Source organism: Lissotriton helveticus, chromosome 5_1, assembly GCF_964261635.1.
Source record: "Lissotriton helveticus chromosome 5_1, aLisHel1.1, whole genome shotgun sequence".
NCBI lineage: Eukaryota > Metazoa > Chordata > Amphibia > Caudata > Salamandridae > Lissotriton > Lissotriton helveticus.
In genome coordinates this window covers 934,889,041-934,901,603 of record NC_136065.1, presented here as the reverse complement: position 1 = coordinate 934,901,603, position 12,563 = coordinate 934,889,041, and the positions used below count along the sequence as shown (strand labels likewise).

Genomic DNA, 12,563 nt, shown 5'->3' with positions numbered 1-12,563 from the left:
AACAAATCTAGAATTTTCTCAATACCCAAATATCCTTGCACTACAGAAGTGTAATGAAATACTGACTCAAATATATAATAAGAATATAGGCTAGTTGGAAATTTTTTAAAGACTGATGAATGTGTCTTTTTTATTCTTTCATTAGGACCTTGTGCTATGTTATTTCTGCTCCTATGTTTATTTACATTTGTTAAAATAATTTGATAAATTTGCATTCGGATTATGGCTCATAAGGAGAAAAAGGACTCCGAGGCACAATGAACATTCAATTAGTTAGGGTGAGAAGGCCAAGCACCAACGTTATTAAAAAAGAGAGCACAGTAGTTCTAATTCATATGGAATGTGATCAAGACTTGATGCTGTGTCGTGCTGTGTTTTTGCAACAATTATTATACAAAGATCATGTCTATATGGGCTTGAAACATTGATTGAGGACTCATTTTAGGTGGCTGAAGTTCACTTAGAAAGTTATATGTGCCCATTTAAAATATGAGAGGTCTGACTAAGACTATTTCCTATGATTCATGTATACTCATGAACCGGTAAGAACGAGGGTCATGTCACAATGTTATTATTATACTTGTGGTACAAAATGACGCAGGCTATGATGACAGATGCCATGAAGACTTTATGGGGCGGGTGGGAGACACATATTGGCAGGCTATTTGTGGGAAGGAATGGGAACAGACTCTAGAACGCACATACACATCAACCCGCAACACACAGTTTAAGTTTACACAGTTCAATTACTTACACTGCACCTATCCCATACCCCACAGACTGTGCTGATTCATATCACTGACCTACAAGGCTTTCGATGCTCTTTCATGGATGCAGACTTTCTACACGTCGTGGGACTGCCCAGTAGTAGCGTGATTCTGGGCACATATTGTGACGGATCTACAGCACATCGCTAAACAGGCACCAGCCACTTGGGGCAGAGACATACCTTCTGGGCTTATATCACAAACAACCTGAGAGAAAAGCGGGCAATAGATTTATAGAGCTAGATGTAGGAGTCGCCCACACGGATACTGTGCATCATTGAAAATTCCCGACCGGCCCACCACACAGCCGGTGCAAGACAGAGGTCGAGAGCTGAGCAAAAATCGAAGAGAGAAGCTCTATGGGAAGAGGAGTGAAGAGGGCTCCATAAAATCCCCATGCCTGAACAGTGGACGGGGTTAGTGTCTAGCTTCTTAGATGCACAAGTTACTACTTGTGTAACGATATATCTGTAAGAAACATTAGTTAGTATTAGATTCCTTACCTTAGAATATCCCCAGGCGTCAGACTGGATCCGGAAACTTTTGCGTAGCAGTACCCTTGCGCGTCGGTAGGCATCGTCTGCGGCTCCGCGTCCGTCGTCGTGGGCGCCGTGATGACGTCGTCGGAGTACTTAGACGCCGCCTCCGCGTGCTGACGTCAGTTCTTAGACACAGCTTTTCCGCGCCAGAAACGCAGAGCCATGTCAAAAAACCAACACTGGTGCCATTGAAACTAGGGCCCTGAAAGGGGTAAACCCTAACCCTAGATATCGGTTCGCAGAACGGGGAGGATGGGTGGGTCGGTAAGGAATCTAATACTAACTAATGTCTCTTACAGATATATCGTTACACAAGTAGTAACTTGTGCATCTGAAAGAGACGTTAGTATTATATTCCTTACCTTAGAATAGATACCCCAGCAATACCAACCCCGGTGGTGGGTCTGCGAACCAATAATCACACCAGAAAGTCCTGGAGGACAGAACGGCCAAAGAAGCCATCCCTCCGGATTTGGCTGTCCAGGCAGTAGTGTCTTGCAAACGTGTGCAGCGATGCCCACGTAGCTGCCTGACTGATGTCTTGTAAGGGCACTCCCCGGCCCAGGGCAGTTGTAGTCGCCGTGGCTCGGGTAGAGTGAGCCCCGCAATCCAACAGGGGGCTCCTTTTTAGCCAAGGAGTAGCATGCCTGGATACACAAGACGATCCACGTGAGATGGTCATCTTGTGCACCGCTTTCCCCGCCCACGTAACCAACAAAGAGTTGGTCATCCACCCGGAACTGGCGTGTGCGATCCAAGTAAAACGAGAGCGCACATTTTGGGTCCAGACGGTGGAGCCGCTCTTCCTCTTTAGGGGGATGCGGTGGCGGGAAGAAGTTTGGCAAGGTGATAGACTGCCCGATGTGGAAGGCCGTGACAACCTTGGGCAGGAAAGATGGCTTGGTACGCAGCACCACTTTGTCCGGATGGACAGAAAGGAAAGGTGGAGTACAAGAGAGGGCCTGGAGCTCACTCACTCTCCTGGCAGAGGTGATGGCAACCATGAAAGCAGTCTTCAGCGTTAGAAGGCGTAGAGGACAGTTGTGAAGTGGCTCAAAGGGAGCACACATCAGAAATGTAAGAACCAGGTTCAAGTCCCACTGAGGCATCACAAACGTAACAGGAGGAAACGTGTGTGTGATGCCCTTAAGAAATCTATTTACAATAGGGGACTTGAACAAAGAAGGTTGATCAGGCAGCTCCAGAAAGGCTGAAAGGACAGAAAGGTATCCCTTGATAGTGCCCAGAGCAGAGCCCTGCTGGGCAAGAGAAAGAAGGAAGAGGAGAACCTCAGAAAGAGGGGCAGCAAGAGGATCCACAGCCTTTGCTATGCACCATGCCACAAATCTGTTCCACCTGCAGGCGTACACCGACTTTGTGGAGGGACGCCTGGCTGCCAGAATGACGTTACAGACTTCAGGAGGCAAGTCAAATGGCCTCAACTGTCGCCGCTCAATCTCCAAGCATGGAGGTGGAGACTGGACAGGTTCGGGTGGAGGACCGTCCCCTGCTGCTGCGACAGAAGGTCCTCCTGAAGAGGCAGACGAACCGGGGGATCGACTGACATACTGAGTAGCTCTGGATACCAGTACCTTCGAACCCAGTCCGGAGCCACAAGAATGAATTGGGCCCGGTCGCGCTTGATCTAATTCAGCACTCTGGGCAGAAGTGGTATAGGCGGAATGGCGTACAGTAGACCGCAGCTCCACTCGCGATGAAAAGTGTCTCCGAGCGAGTGCCGCCTTGGAAATTCCAAAGCGCAGAACTGATGACATTGCGCGTTCTCTTCGGTGGCGAATAGATCTAACCAAGGCTCTCCCCATTGCTGAAAGAGGCCTTGCGCCACGTCCGAGTTCAGACGCCATTCGTGATCCATCTTGCACCGACGGCTGAGCTCGTCCGCCCTGGCGTTCAGAGAACCTGCCAGGTGTTGAGCCACCAGGGTCACGCCCTGGCGTTCCAGCCATTGCCAGAGGCGCAGAGCCTCCTGGCAAAGGGTCCACGACCCCACCCAGCCCTGTTTGTTGCAGTACCACATGGCGGTGGTGTTGTCCGTGAACACCTGCACTACACTCCCCCGGACAGAGGGGAGGAATGCTTTCAGTGCTAGACGAATCGCCTGTAACTCCAACAGGTTGATGTGGAGCCGGGCCTCCGCCGGAGACCAGAGGCCTCTGATCTCCGCCTCTCCCATGTGGCCTCCCCAGCCCTGGAGGGACGCATCCGTCACAACTACGTGCTCCGGTTGGGGAAGGGAGAGGGATCTGCCGCTGACCCAATCGCGGTCCGTGAGCCACCACTGCAGCTGTCTCGCAGTGCCCTCCGAGATCAGGACGTGGTCAGATAGGTTGCCCTGATGCTGGGCCCACTGAAACTTCAGGTCCCACTGCAGAGCCCGCATCCGTCACCTGGCGTGAGGCACCAGCAGGATGCAGGAGGCCATCAGCCCCAGAAGCCGCAGCGTCAACCTGACCGAGACCCGGGATAACGGCTGAAAGATGGGAATCAGAGCCTGAATATCCCGGACCCGCTGTTCGGGTGGATAAACCCGAAACTGCGCCGAGTCGAGAACCGCTCCGATGAAAAGGAGCTTCTGAGAGGGGCACAGGTGTGACTTCGGCACATTGATGGGGCGCTGGTAAGGCCGAAGGGGAGCACGGTATACTGAAAGTGCTCGTGGCCAACCGTCAACCGCAGGTAGCGCCGGTGGGCCGGCAGGACGGGGATGTGGAAATAAGCGTCCTGCAAGTCCAACGCTACCATCCAGTCTCCTGGGTCCAGGGCAGCTAGGACCTGAGCCAGTGTCAGCATCTTGAACTTCTCCTTCCGGAGGAAGCCGTTGACGTTCCGTAGGTCCAAGATAGGGCGTAGGCCCCCTTTGCCCTTCTTGGGTACCAGAAAGTAGTGGGAGTAGCAACCACACCCTACTTCTGGCCCAGGAACGCGCTCGATGGCCCCCTTGGCCAAGAGGGCCGTAACTTCTTCCTGCAGAAGTCGCAAATGATCCCCCGATACACGGTGGTTCTGCGGTGGCATGGCTGGAGGAGTCGCCTCGAAGGGGAGGGAGTAGCCCCTTCGGACGATCTGCAGCACCCACCTGTCCGAAGTGACGGTGCGCCAGTGGAGGAGGTGATGGCGAACCCTGCCCCCCACTGGCGTCAAATGGGCCTGAAAGCTCGGACTAGAAAGGCTTTGAGGCAGATGCTGCAAAGGTGGATGTGGACTGGCCGTGCATTTGTCCGCTGTTACCGTCGCGACGGTAACCACATCCGCCGCCGCGCCGAATGGTAGTCTGCGGCCCGTGGCTGGCAGGACGTGTGGGGGCGCCCCTTCCGTGGCCACGAAAGGAGCGCTGGGCAGAAGATGGCTGGCGCGGGGCCGAAAGGCCCAAGGACTTGGCTGTAGCCCTGGAGTCCTCAAAGCTGCGTCTCTTCCCTCCGCGAGGGCTTGAGCGAGTTTTACCTGGGTGTTTGACTCCTCCCCCCTCCAACATGGCGATCGGCAAACGTCCGCGAAGTGTTTCCTGAGGAGACCCGAGCCCGGAGTCTGGAGATTTTGCGTCGCGGCTTTTCTTTTTTGCTGATTTTCGCATAATTAGGCAAGGCCGGTTTAGGGAGTGAAGACTGAAGCCGGCGGAGCTTCAACCTTGAGGGTCTGCAGCCGAGTTTTGCTGTGGACTGGCCTTCAACACCGGCGCATCCCCACTCGGGAGGAGAAACAGAAGGTGCTTTTTTCTGGCAGCCTAGAAGGACAGCGAGGGCTGTATACATTGAGGTGAGGAGGGGGTGCACTAGTAACTACCAGGATAACTGTTAAGGGTGCAGCAAAGGAAGAATAAACGTGAGTCCGTCTGTGAAAGAGGTAACTTGGTTACTTCTAAGAGAAGATAAAAGAAAGAAAAGGGCGGGGTTTACCAGGACTTTCTTCCGGGACTTGTAATACCAGGGGTCCAAGGGGAGCAGAGGAAGTAAAACAGAAGGAAGGAGAGGAAGGAAGAAAGGAAAAAGGAGAAAAAAACAGGAAAGTAACAAGCAAGGAGGAAGGAGGGGAGGGGAAGAAGAGGAAAGGAAAGGAAAAGGACGCGCTTTATGAGCTACTTTTGGTATTCCTGATCCACCTACTTGGAACTGCGTCGCTGGATTCCTCGTCGCCCCTTGCTAACTGTGGGGTTTCTACTGGTTGCTGGGGGATTCTTGCCTGCTCTGGGTCACCGCCTCTTCCATCCCGCGGACCGCGCGTTGCCCAGGACTCTATCTCCCAGAGGGCACCACGGTCTCGTGAGAGGCGTGCAGCAGTTCCCCCGCTTCCAGGGCTTTAAGTTTGTGCGCGGGCTCCCGCGGCCCATCCTTGCCCGTCTTTGACCGGACGAGGCCAGGCTGGGCCAGGTTACTTGATTTTGTTCCCTGAATATGAACTATTGTTGTAAGTAAAACGTGCATTGTTATATCAACGGTATTTGGTTTTGTTAGGAGGTCAGAAAAACGGCTACCACTATGGGAAAAAGGAAATTAGTGAGTCCCAAACCTCACAGGGGTAATAAGTCTACTTCAGACTCTCAGCAAACTCTCCTGAATTATTTAACTGGGGCAGTAGGAGTACTAGACAAACAGATCTTATCAGTTGAGGAGTAAATTGAAGGGACTTCCTCGAAGCCAAGTCAAGAGTCACTCCATCACTATGAAATTATTCAACTAGACTCAGGGAAGACAGCTGAAAATCCCTCTAATGGTTGTATCCAACCGAGCTCTGATGAGATTTTATCTATTGTCGGCGACTCCCCTTTGCAAACCCCTCAAAAAAGCAAAAAAATCCGAGACACAACGATCGCCAAAATATCTTGAAAGATATAGCCCAAGTTGTTATTCATCCTTCTTCTAACCCGAAAAAACTAGTGAAAAGCACCCCACAGGGGAAAAAACGAGCAGGGCAGTATAAAGGTCAGTCAAAGCGAAAGGCTGAACCAACTAGTATTCCCACAACTCAATTGGATATAAAAAATTTGGTATCTTTGGTGGAGAGATTAGATCTTTATGTAAGGGTCAGGTTGGATCAGCTATCATCCAGAATGACCAACATAGAGGATCTTCTCAGCAGCAAGCCCAACCTAGCGGCCCAAAGTTCGAATAGTTGCGATAATGTTAATATGAACACTAATATCCCTGCAGGGAAGTCACACTTATCATCAAATGTGGCCAGTGTAAACAAGGGAGCAGACCGGGTTGTAAATATCAGAGCCTTGAATGATAATGGACCTGTAGCAAACAAAAACAAACGGGCAGAGCATCTGCCCAAAACCGACTAATATTCACAACAAAAGCTCAATAACCACTCTAGTCTCTATACCTCAGGTACAACCGACTCGTTTATACCAACAGCAACAACAAGTACATCCAACGATATTTCTTCCCAGGGATCCACTTGTTACAGACACTCATCTAGATCTCCCTCCGGAAGCTACCCCTTACATTATTGTCCGGGGTAATGAACCTAAAAAGCAAGTTGCTGAAGAGGAATCATGGGTATCCCTTAAAAATAAATCATTACATTGGTTGAGTACTAGGGTAGGATTAAACAGACAGTTATTCCAGGAGTTCAAGATGGTTAGACAAGCTCAGTAGGTGGGACCACGTGAAAAAATGCTAGCAGGTGACTGCATAGTCATGACATTTGGCTCACCGTTGTTGGTAAATGAAATCTTGAGGTTTGGTGCAAATCGCACTGTAGATGCTGTTGGGATAAACATCTTACCGCCGGGTTTCCTCTATCCTCCCAGACCAGACCCCCCTTAATTGGAGAAACCCATTCATTCATCAAGCTCAAATGCAGTTCGTTCCTACCCATAACAGATTTGATGTTCTTTCAGGGTTGGACGACAATGAATGACTGAAACCGGTGGACATTCTAATAAGGGGACTACCACCTGTTATTCCTAGCTTGGTTCTTAGTCATCTTGAAATGCAAGCAATAGGAAATTGTCCTGGCAGCCCGAAAGTAGCCAATCCTTTAAACCCAAACCCACAGCATCTAGAACCACTTACAGTGCTCGAGGACGTAGGGCCCGATATGACTGTGCTGGAGAATGAAGCCGAGCTGACGTCCTCCATATTAAATACAGAGGTATTTACCCATGTTTCGACAGGTCAGCTCGTATCAAGAGACTCAAAACGCGATATTGTCTTTTAGAATGTAGCGGGGCTCCATTCCAAAAAGACAAATGATATTTGGTTAGAATTGGTGGGGAAGCACAACATCGTGTATTTACAAGAGACCTGGTCAAGCATCCCAATCCATTTGGAGGGGTATAAGACTTATTTCTCGAAGGCCTTGCCTTCTATCTCGGAAAGGCCGAAGGAGGGTTTAATAACATATATATCAAATGTTTCTGCCTTTCAAGGAGATTGTTTTGTTGAGGCTGGAAAGTAATTATCAGATTCTCATGCTAACTGTAAATAAGTTGTCCATTTACTTTCTGGTGAATTTTTATAATAACCTTAACCAAGTTGATCTAATTGTAGTTTTAAACAATATTTTCTCTTTTTTACAAGAATTGCGAATTAAGTATATTAACAAATCGTTTATGTTGATCTGGGGCGGAGATTTTAACTTATCACTTTGTAAAAAGAATAACAGTAATAACTGCGGAATCCAGGAAGAGTGTGGGAATAATTTAACACATTTTACCCACACTAATATTGGCAACCGCATGAACGAGATCCTCTTTGCAATGGAGCTGGGTTTTGCTAATGAATTGGTAGTTCCCTCAGTTACTTTTTCCCCCACTTTTATTGAGAGGAGGCTTACTAGTACAATTGATTATATACTTGTTTTTCATGGTATTGTACCGATCATGCGGAAGTTTGATACAATTAATAATCCAATTAGCGATCATTTCCCCAATAGTCTTTCATTATTTTTAGCAACAGTTTCGGGGAAGCCTAATCATTTGAGCCTTCTGGATCAACAAACTCTGAAATTAGATAGATTAAATGGTTTCTCCTTAAAATGGGAAAAATTTATCCAGCTTTAATGACAGCTAATGTGGTTAAGCGAGCTATGCCTTCACTTGAAATTTGCCTTAATCCCAATACTTCCCATGAAGAAATATTGTCCAGTTATATAACTATTACTAGAATTGTACAAGAAGAATTAAGCCAAAAATAATAAAAAAAGGGAACTTTAAAAAGGGATGTTTTAATACAGAGTGTACAAAAGCTTACTCGAGCCTAAAAACTGCACTCCATAAAACTAATCGGGATAAAGAAGAGATCATTAGACTTCGAAAGGCCTACAATGTGGCCCTAAAAACTGAAATAAGAAATGATTTATGGGAACAACTACATAAGAGCTCTTCTATGAACGATAGTGCCAATATCTGGAGAGTAGTCAAATCCCCCTTTCTTTTAGATCTGAACGATTCACCCAAGATAGACGTTGCTGTGGACGATAAAACATGGGTTAATCACGTTACCCAACTATTTAGCCTGACTCCGCATGTAAATTTGGAACAATCTGAGAAAGATGGGAGGGAAGCATTGCCTACTCAGTCAGTATACCCTATCCCATTAGCTTTTACACATACAGAGGTGATTAATTCCCTAATGCCCTAATGGCTTCTAAATCTGTAAAAGCACCAGGACTCGATGGGGTCCCGGTGGATTTCGTTAAATATAACTCGGATTTATGGTCCCCTATTCTTACAAGAGTGCTTGAAGCTGCCAATACGGTAGGCCTAGCTGAATCATGGTCTGCCTCAATTTTAGTACCCATTTTTAAAAAGGGTGACCGACACAGCCCAGCATGCTATCAACCTATATCCCTCCTAGATTGGTAAGGTTGCAGGCCGTATCCTTCTAGAACGTCTCCGGGATTGGGCCACCGACCATAAAATAATTTCCGATTTACAGTATGGGTTTCGCGAGGGACTGGGTACTGTGGAGCAAGCTTTGAATCTTTCACTTTTATTGGGGAAATACACTCGAGCAAAAGGGGGGTATTAACACATGGCATATGTTGATCTGACTGCGGCCTTTGATTGCGTCAGCCATACAAAATTGTGGTCGATAATTATGGCAATGGGTGTTGATCCACCACTGGTAAATTTCCTTTGTGAGCTCTACTCGGGGGCATCAGCAAGAGTCAGGTATGGACTCAGGGAAGAACTTACCGAACCATTTCGGGTGGAGAAGGGGGTGAGGCAAGGCTGTGTCCTGGCTCCCTTCTTATTCACCCTTTATTCCAATGGGTTAGAAGCAGCAATGTAGGAAGGGAGTCAGGACCTGCCCACCATTGGTCACCGTCCAATACCGGCACTATTATATGCCGATGATGCGGTGATCATGGCAAGAACTCCGCTGCAGCTCCAGCGTGTTCTAGACAAATATTGTAGCTCCATGGCGAGTTTGGATCTTATGGTTAATATAAAAAAGGCTTATGTAATGCACGCAGGCCCCAGACCAAAAAAGATAAAAGATATTTTTATTAATAGCATCAAGTTAGAGTGTACGCCTTCTTATCCCTATTTAGGGATTTTAATTGACAATAAGTCCTTATGAACGAAGGCTATAACCGCGAGGAAACTATTATTCCTTAAGGCCACTACGGCTCTTGTAGCATTTGCCCAGAAAATACGGAGGAGGTCCCCCCAGAAATGATAAAGATATATCAAGCCAAATGCATTAGTGTAGTCAGCTATGGCGCTGGGGCCATGCTAATGTGGATGCTTTACAGAAGATTGAGAATAACTTCCTGAGATATTTATTCACAGTTCCTCAGAGTTCCTCGACATATTGTTGCCATTTAGAGCTGGGGCTGGAACATATATCCGATATTGTTAGATTCCAACCAATTTTGTTGTGGCATCGTGTGTGGACATCGGAACAGTGTGAATTGTAACAATGCCTTAATCAAGACTGCCTTATGTTAGATAAAATGTATAAGTTCAGCTGGTTAGTCTTTGTGAAAACATTCTTGGATGATTTAGGCCTTGTGAGATATTTTAACCATCCACAAACCATATCGGAGATATCGAGGAAAGAACTAAAAAAGTTATGTTTGTTGCATTTAGGACAGCTGCGACTTTCTAGTGAGATTGGAAAAAGTTCAGTGCAGCACATCTTAGCCTTCCAGACCACTTTTACTGTACAGCCATATTTAACGTATAACTTGAATACATATGAAAAAAATTATATTAACTCGTTTTAGATTTAACATTTTTCACCGTTTAATAACCTTCCCGCAACAGAATGACTGGTCTAGGAATCTATTTGTATGTCCATGTGATGATGTTTCCTTACAATCTCCAATCCACACAGTGCTATTTTGTAGATTTTATGCAAATCCAAGAAGCCGATGGATAGTCCCTATACTGAGATCAACGGGTTTACGATGTTGTCACCCAGCTTTCCTCGCGTTCCAATTTTTGGAAAATGAACTGTATGCCAAGTCTATAGCCTGTTTTCTGAAGTTCTGTGTTAAACATCGTTCTAATCTTGGTTAATTCTTGAAGCACCGGCACTTTGAAATGAAGGATCTGTTTTAATTGTTCCTTTTTAATAACCACTCAATTCGCAATGCATTGATTGCACCGATTGTATTTATTGCTTGAAATATGCTTTTTATCTGTACTTTTATGGTTTTTCTACAAATTATGGAAACCGAATAAAGGAATTTGATTTGATTTGACACGGGCCCCCTCCGGGCACTCAGGCAGCACTTCCGCGACCGTATCCCACAGAGAGTGGGTGTAACGGCCCAAGAGGCAAGCGGTGTTAACCGACCGCAATCCCACACTAAGGGAGGAGAACATCTTCTTGCCGAATTGTTCATACCTCTTGGATTTCCGATCTGGTGGCGCAGTGGGGAAAGCGGATTGGGAAGTAGAGGCCTGGATAACCAGGCTCTCGGGAGTGGGGTGGGTGGACAAGAAACTAGGGTCGCCCGGGGCAGGGCGGTGGCGCCTAATGACGTCCCTATCTACAGGGGGACCTGTACTGGGCCTGGACCAGGTGCCCAACAGGACGTCCGTGAGAGCCTCATTAAACGGCAGTAGAGGCTCTGGGGAGCTTTCCTGCGATTTAAGTACCTCCGTGAGGATGTTAGGCCTTGGCTGCCCTCATCAGCACCACACTATAAGCAGCCTCCCCTCCTCCGTAGCCACGGTATGAGGGGAGACAAAACCAGTGTCTGGGGAGGTATCCAGGCCACTGGCTTCCCCCAGTTCCTGTGTCCAGTCCTGAAATGACTGCCACTCACGTGCCAGGGGGTCCTCAGACCCCTTCCAGTCACCCTCGTCATCCATGTCCTGAAATTCAGGGATAAAGGATGGACCCAGATCCTCGAAGAATTCCTCTTCAGCCGGCACCAAATGCGGCCTCGAATGACGCCGCTCCGGCGCCGGATCCGGACTGAGGGTTGGACTAGGGACGGCGTCGTACGGGGACGGCGCCGGTTGTGCTACCCTAGGGGTCGACGCCGGTGGTGTCGTAAGGTCGACCAGTGACGGGGCCTTGTGGCATCAGGACCGAAGTCGCCGACGCTGCCGGGGCCGAAGCACCCGACAGCGCCGGAGCCGAAGCACCCGGCCTGCTTGGGCTCCCAGTCGGGGCCGCGGAACCCGACGGAGGAGTGAGCGACCTCATGGACATGAGGAAGGCCTCGATCTCCTCCGGCGTCGCGTTCTGCCCAGGGACCGGCGGGTATGAAGCAGGCCGCAACGCCTGCGGCTCCGGCGGAGCCGCGTGGGCGGTGTCACCTGAACCCCTGACCGCGTGAGTCAGAAGAGCGATGTCTTCTCTTCGACTTCTTGTGCCTCTTACCTGAGGACTTGGAGCCCGATGAGTGGTGTCGACTCGCGGAGCTGTGATGACTGCCGGAGTTAGAGGCGCTTACGGGACCGCTCTTGCCTAGCCTTCGACGTCAAGGCCCGGCAGTCGGGGCACGACTTGTCATCGTGATCGGGCCCCAGGCGATGGGGGTCGGTAACCGACATCAGTCGGTTGCAGTCAGCACAGGGCTTGAACCCAGGCATACCTACCGGCACCGATGGAGTCGTAGACTCGAAACGGATCCAAAAATGAACGAAAAAGCGTAGTCAAAAAATGACTAAAGGGTACCACTTTCTCCGGACCTGCGTTTGCTGGCGCGGAAAAAAGAAGAAGAACTGACGTCAGCGCGCGAGGGCCGCGTCTAAGTACTCAGACAACGTCATCCCGGCGCCAACGACGGACACGGAGCCGCAGACGACTCCTACCGACGCGCA

General features: G+C 48.8%; 1 protein-coding gene across 2 annotated transcripts in view; it reads right to left on the bottom strand.

Moving 5' to 3' along the window:
• Positions 1 to 12,563, bottom strand: part of IDE (insulin degrading enzyme) — a 1,242,012-nt gene that overhangs the window by 76,749 nt on the left and 1,152,700 nt on the right. The gene's annotated exons all lie outside the window — the stretch shown is intronic.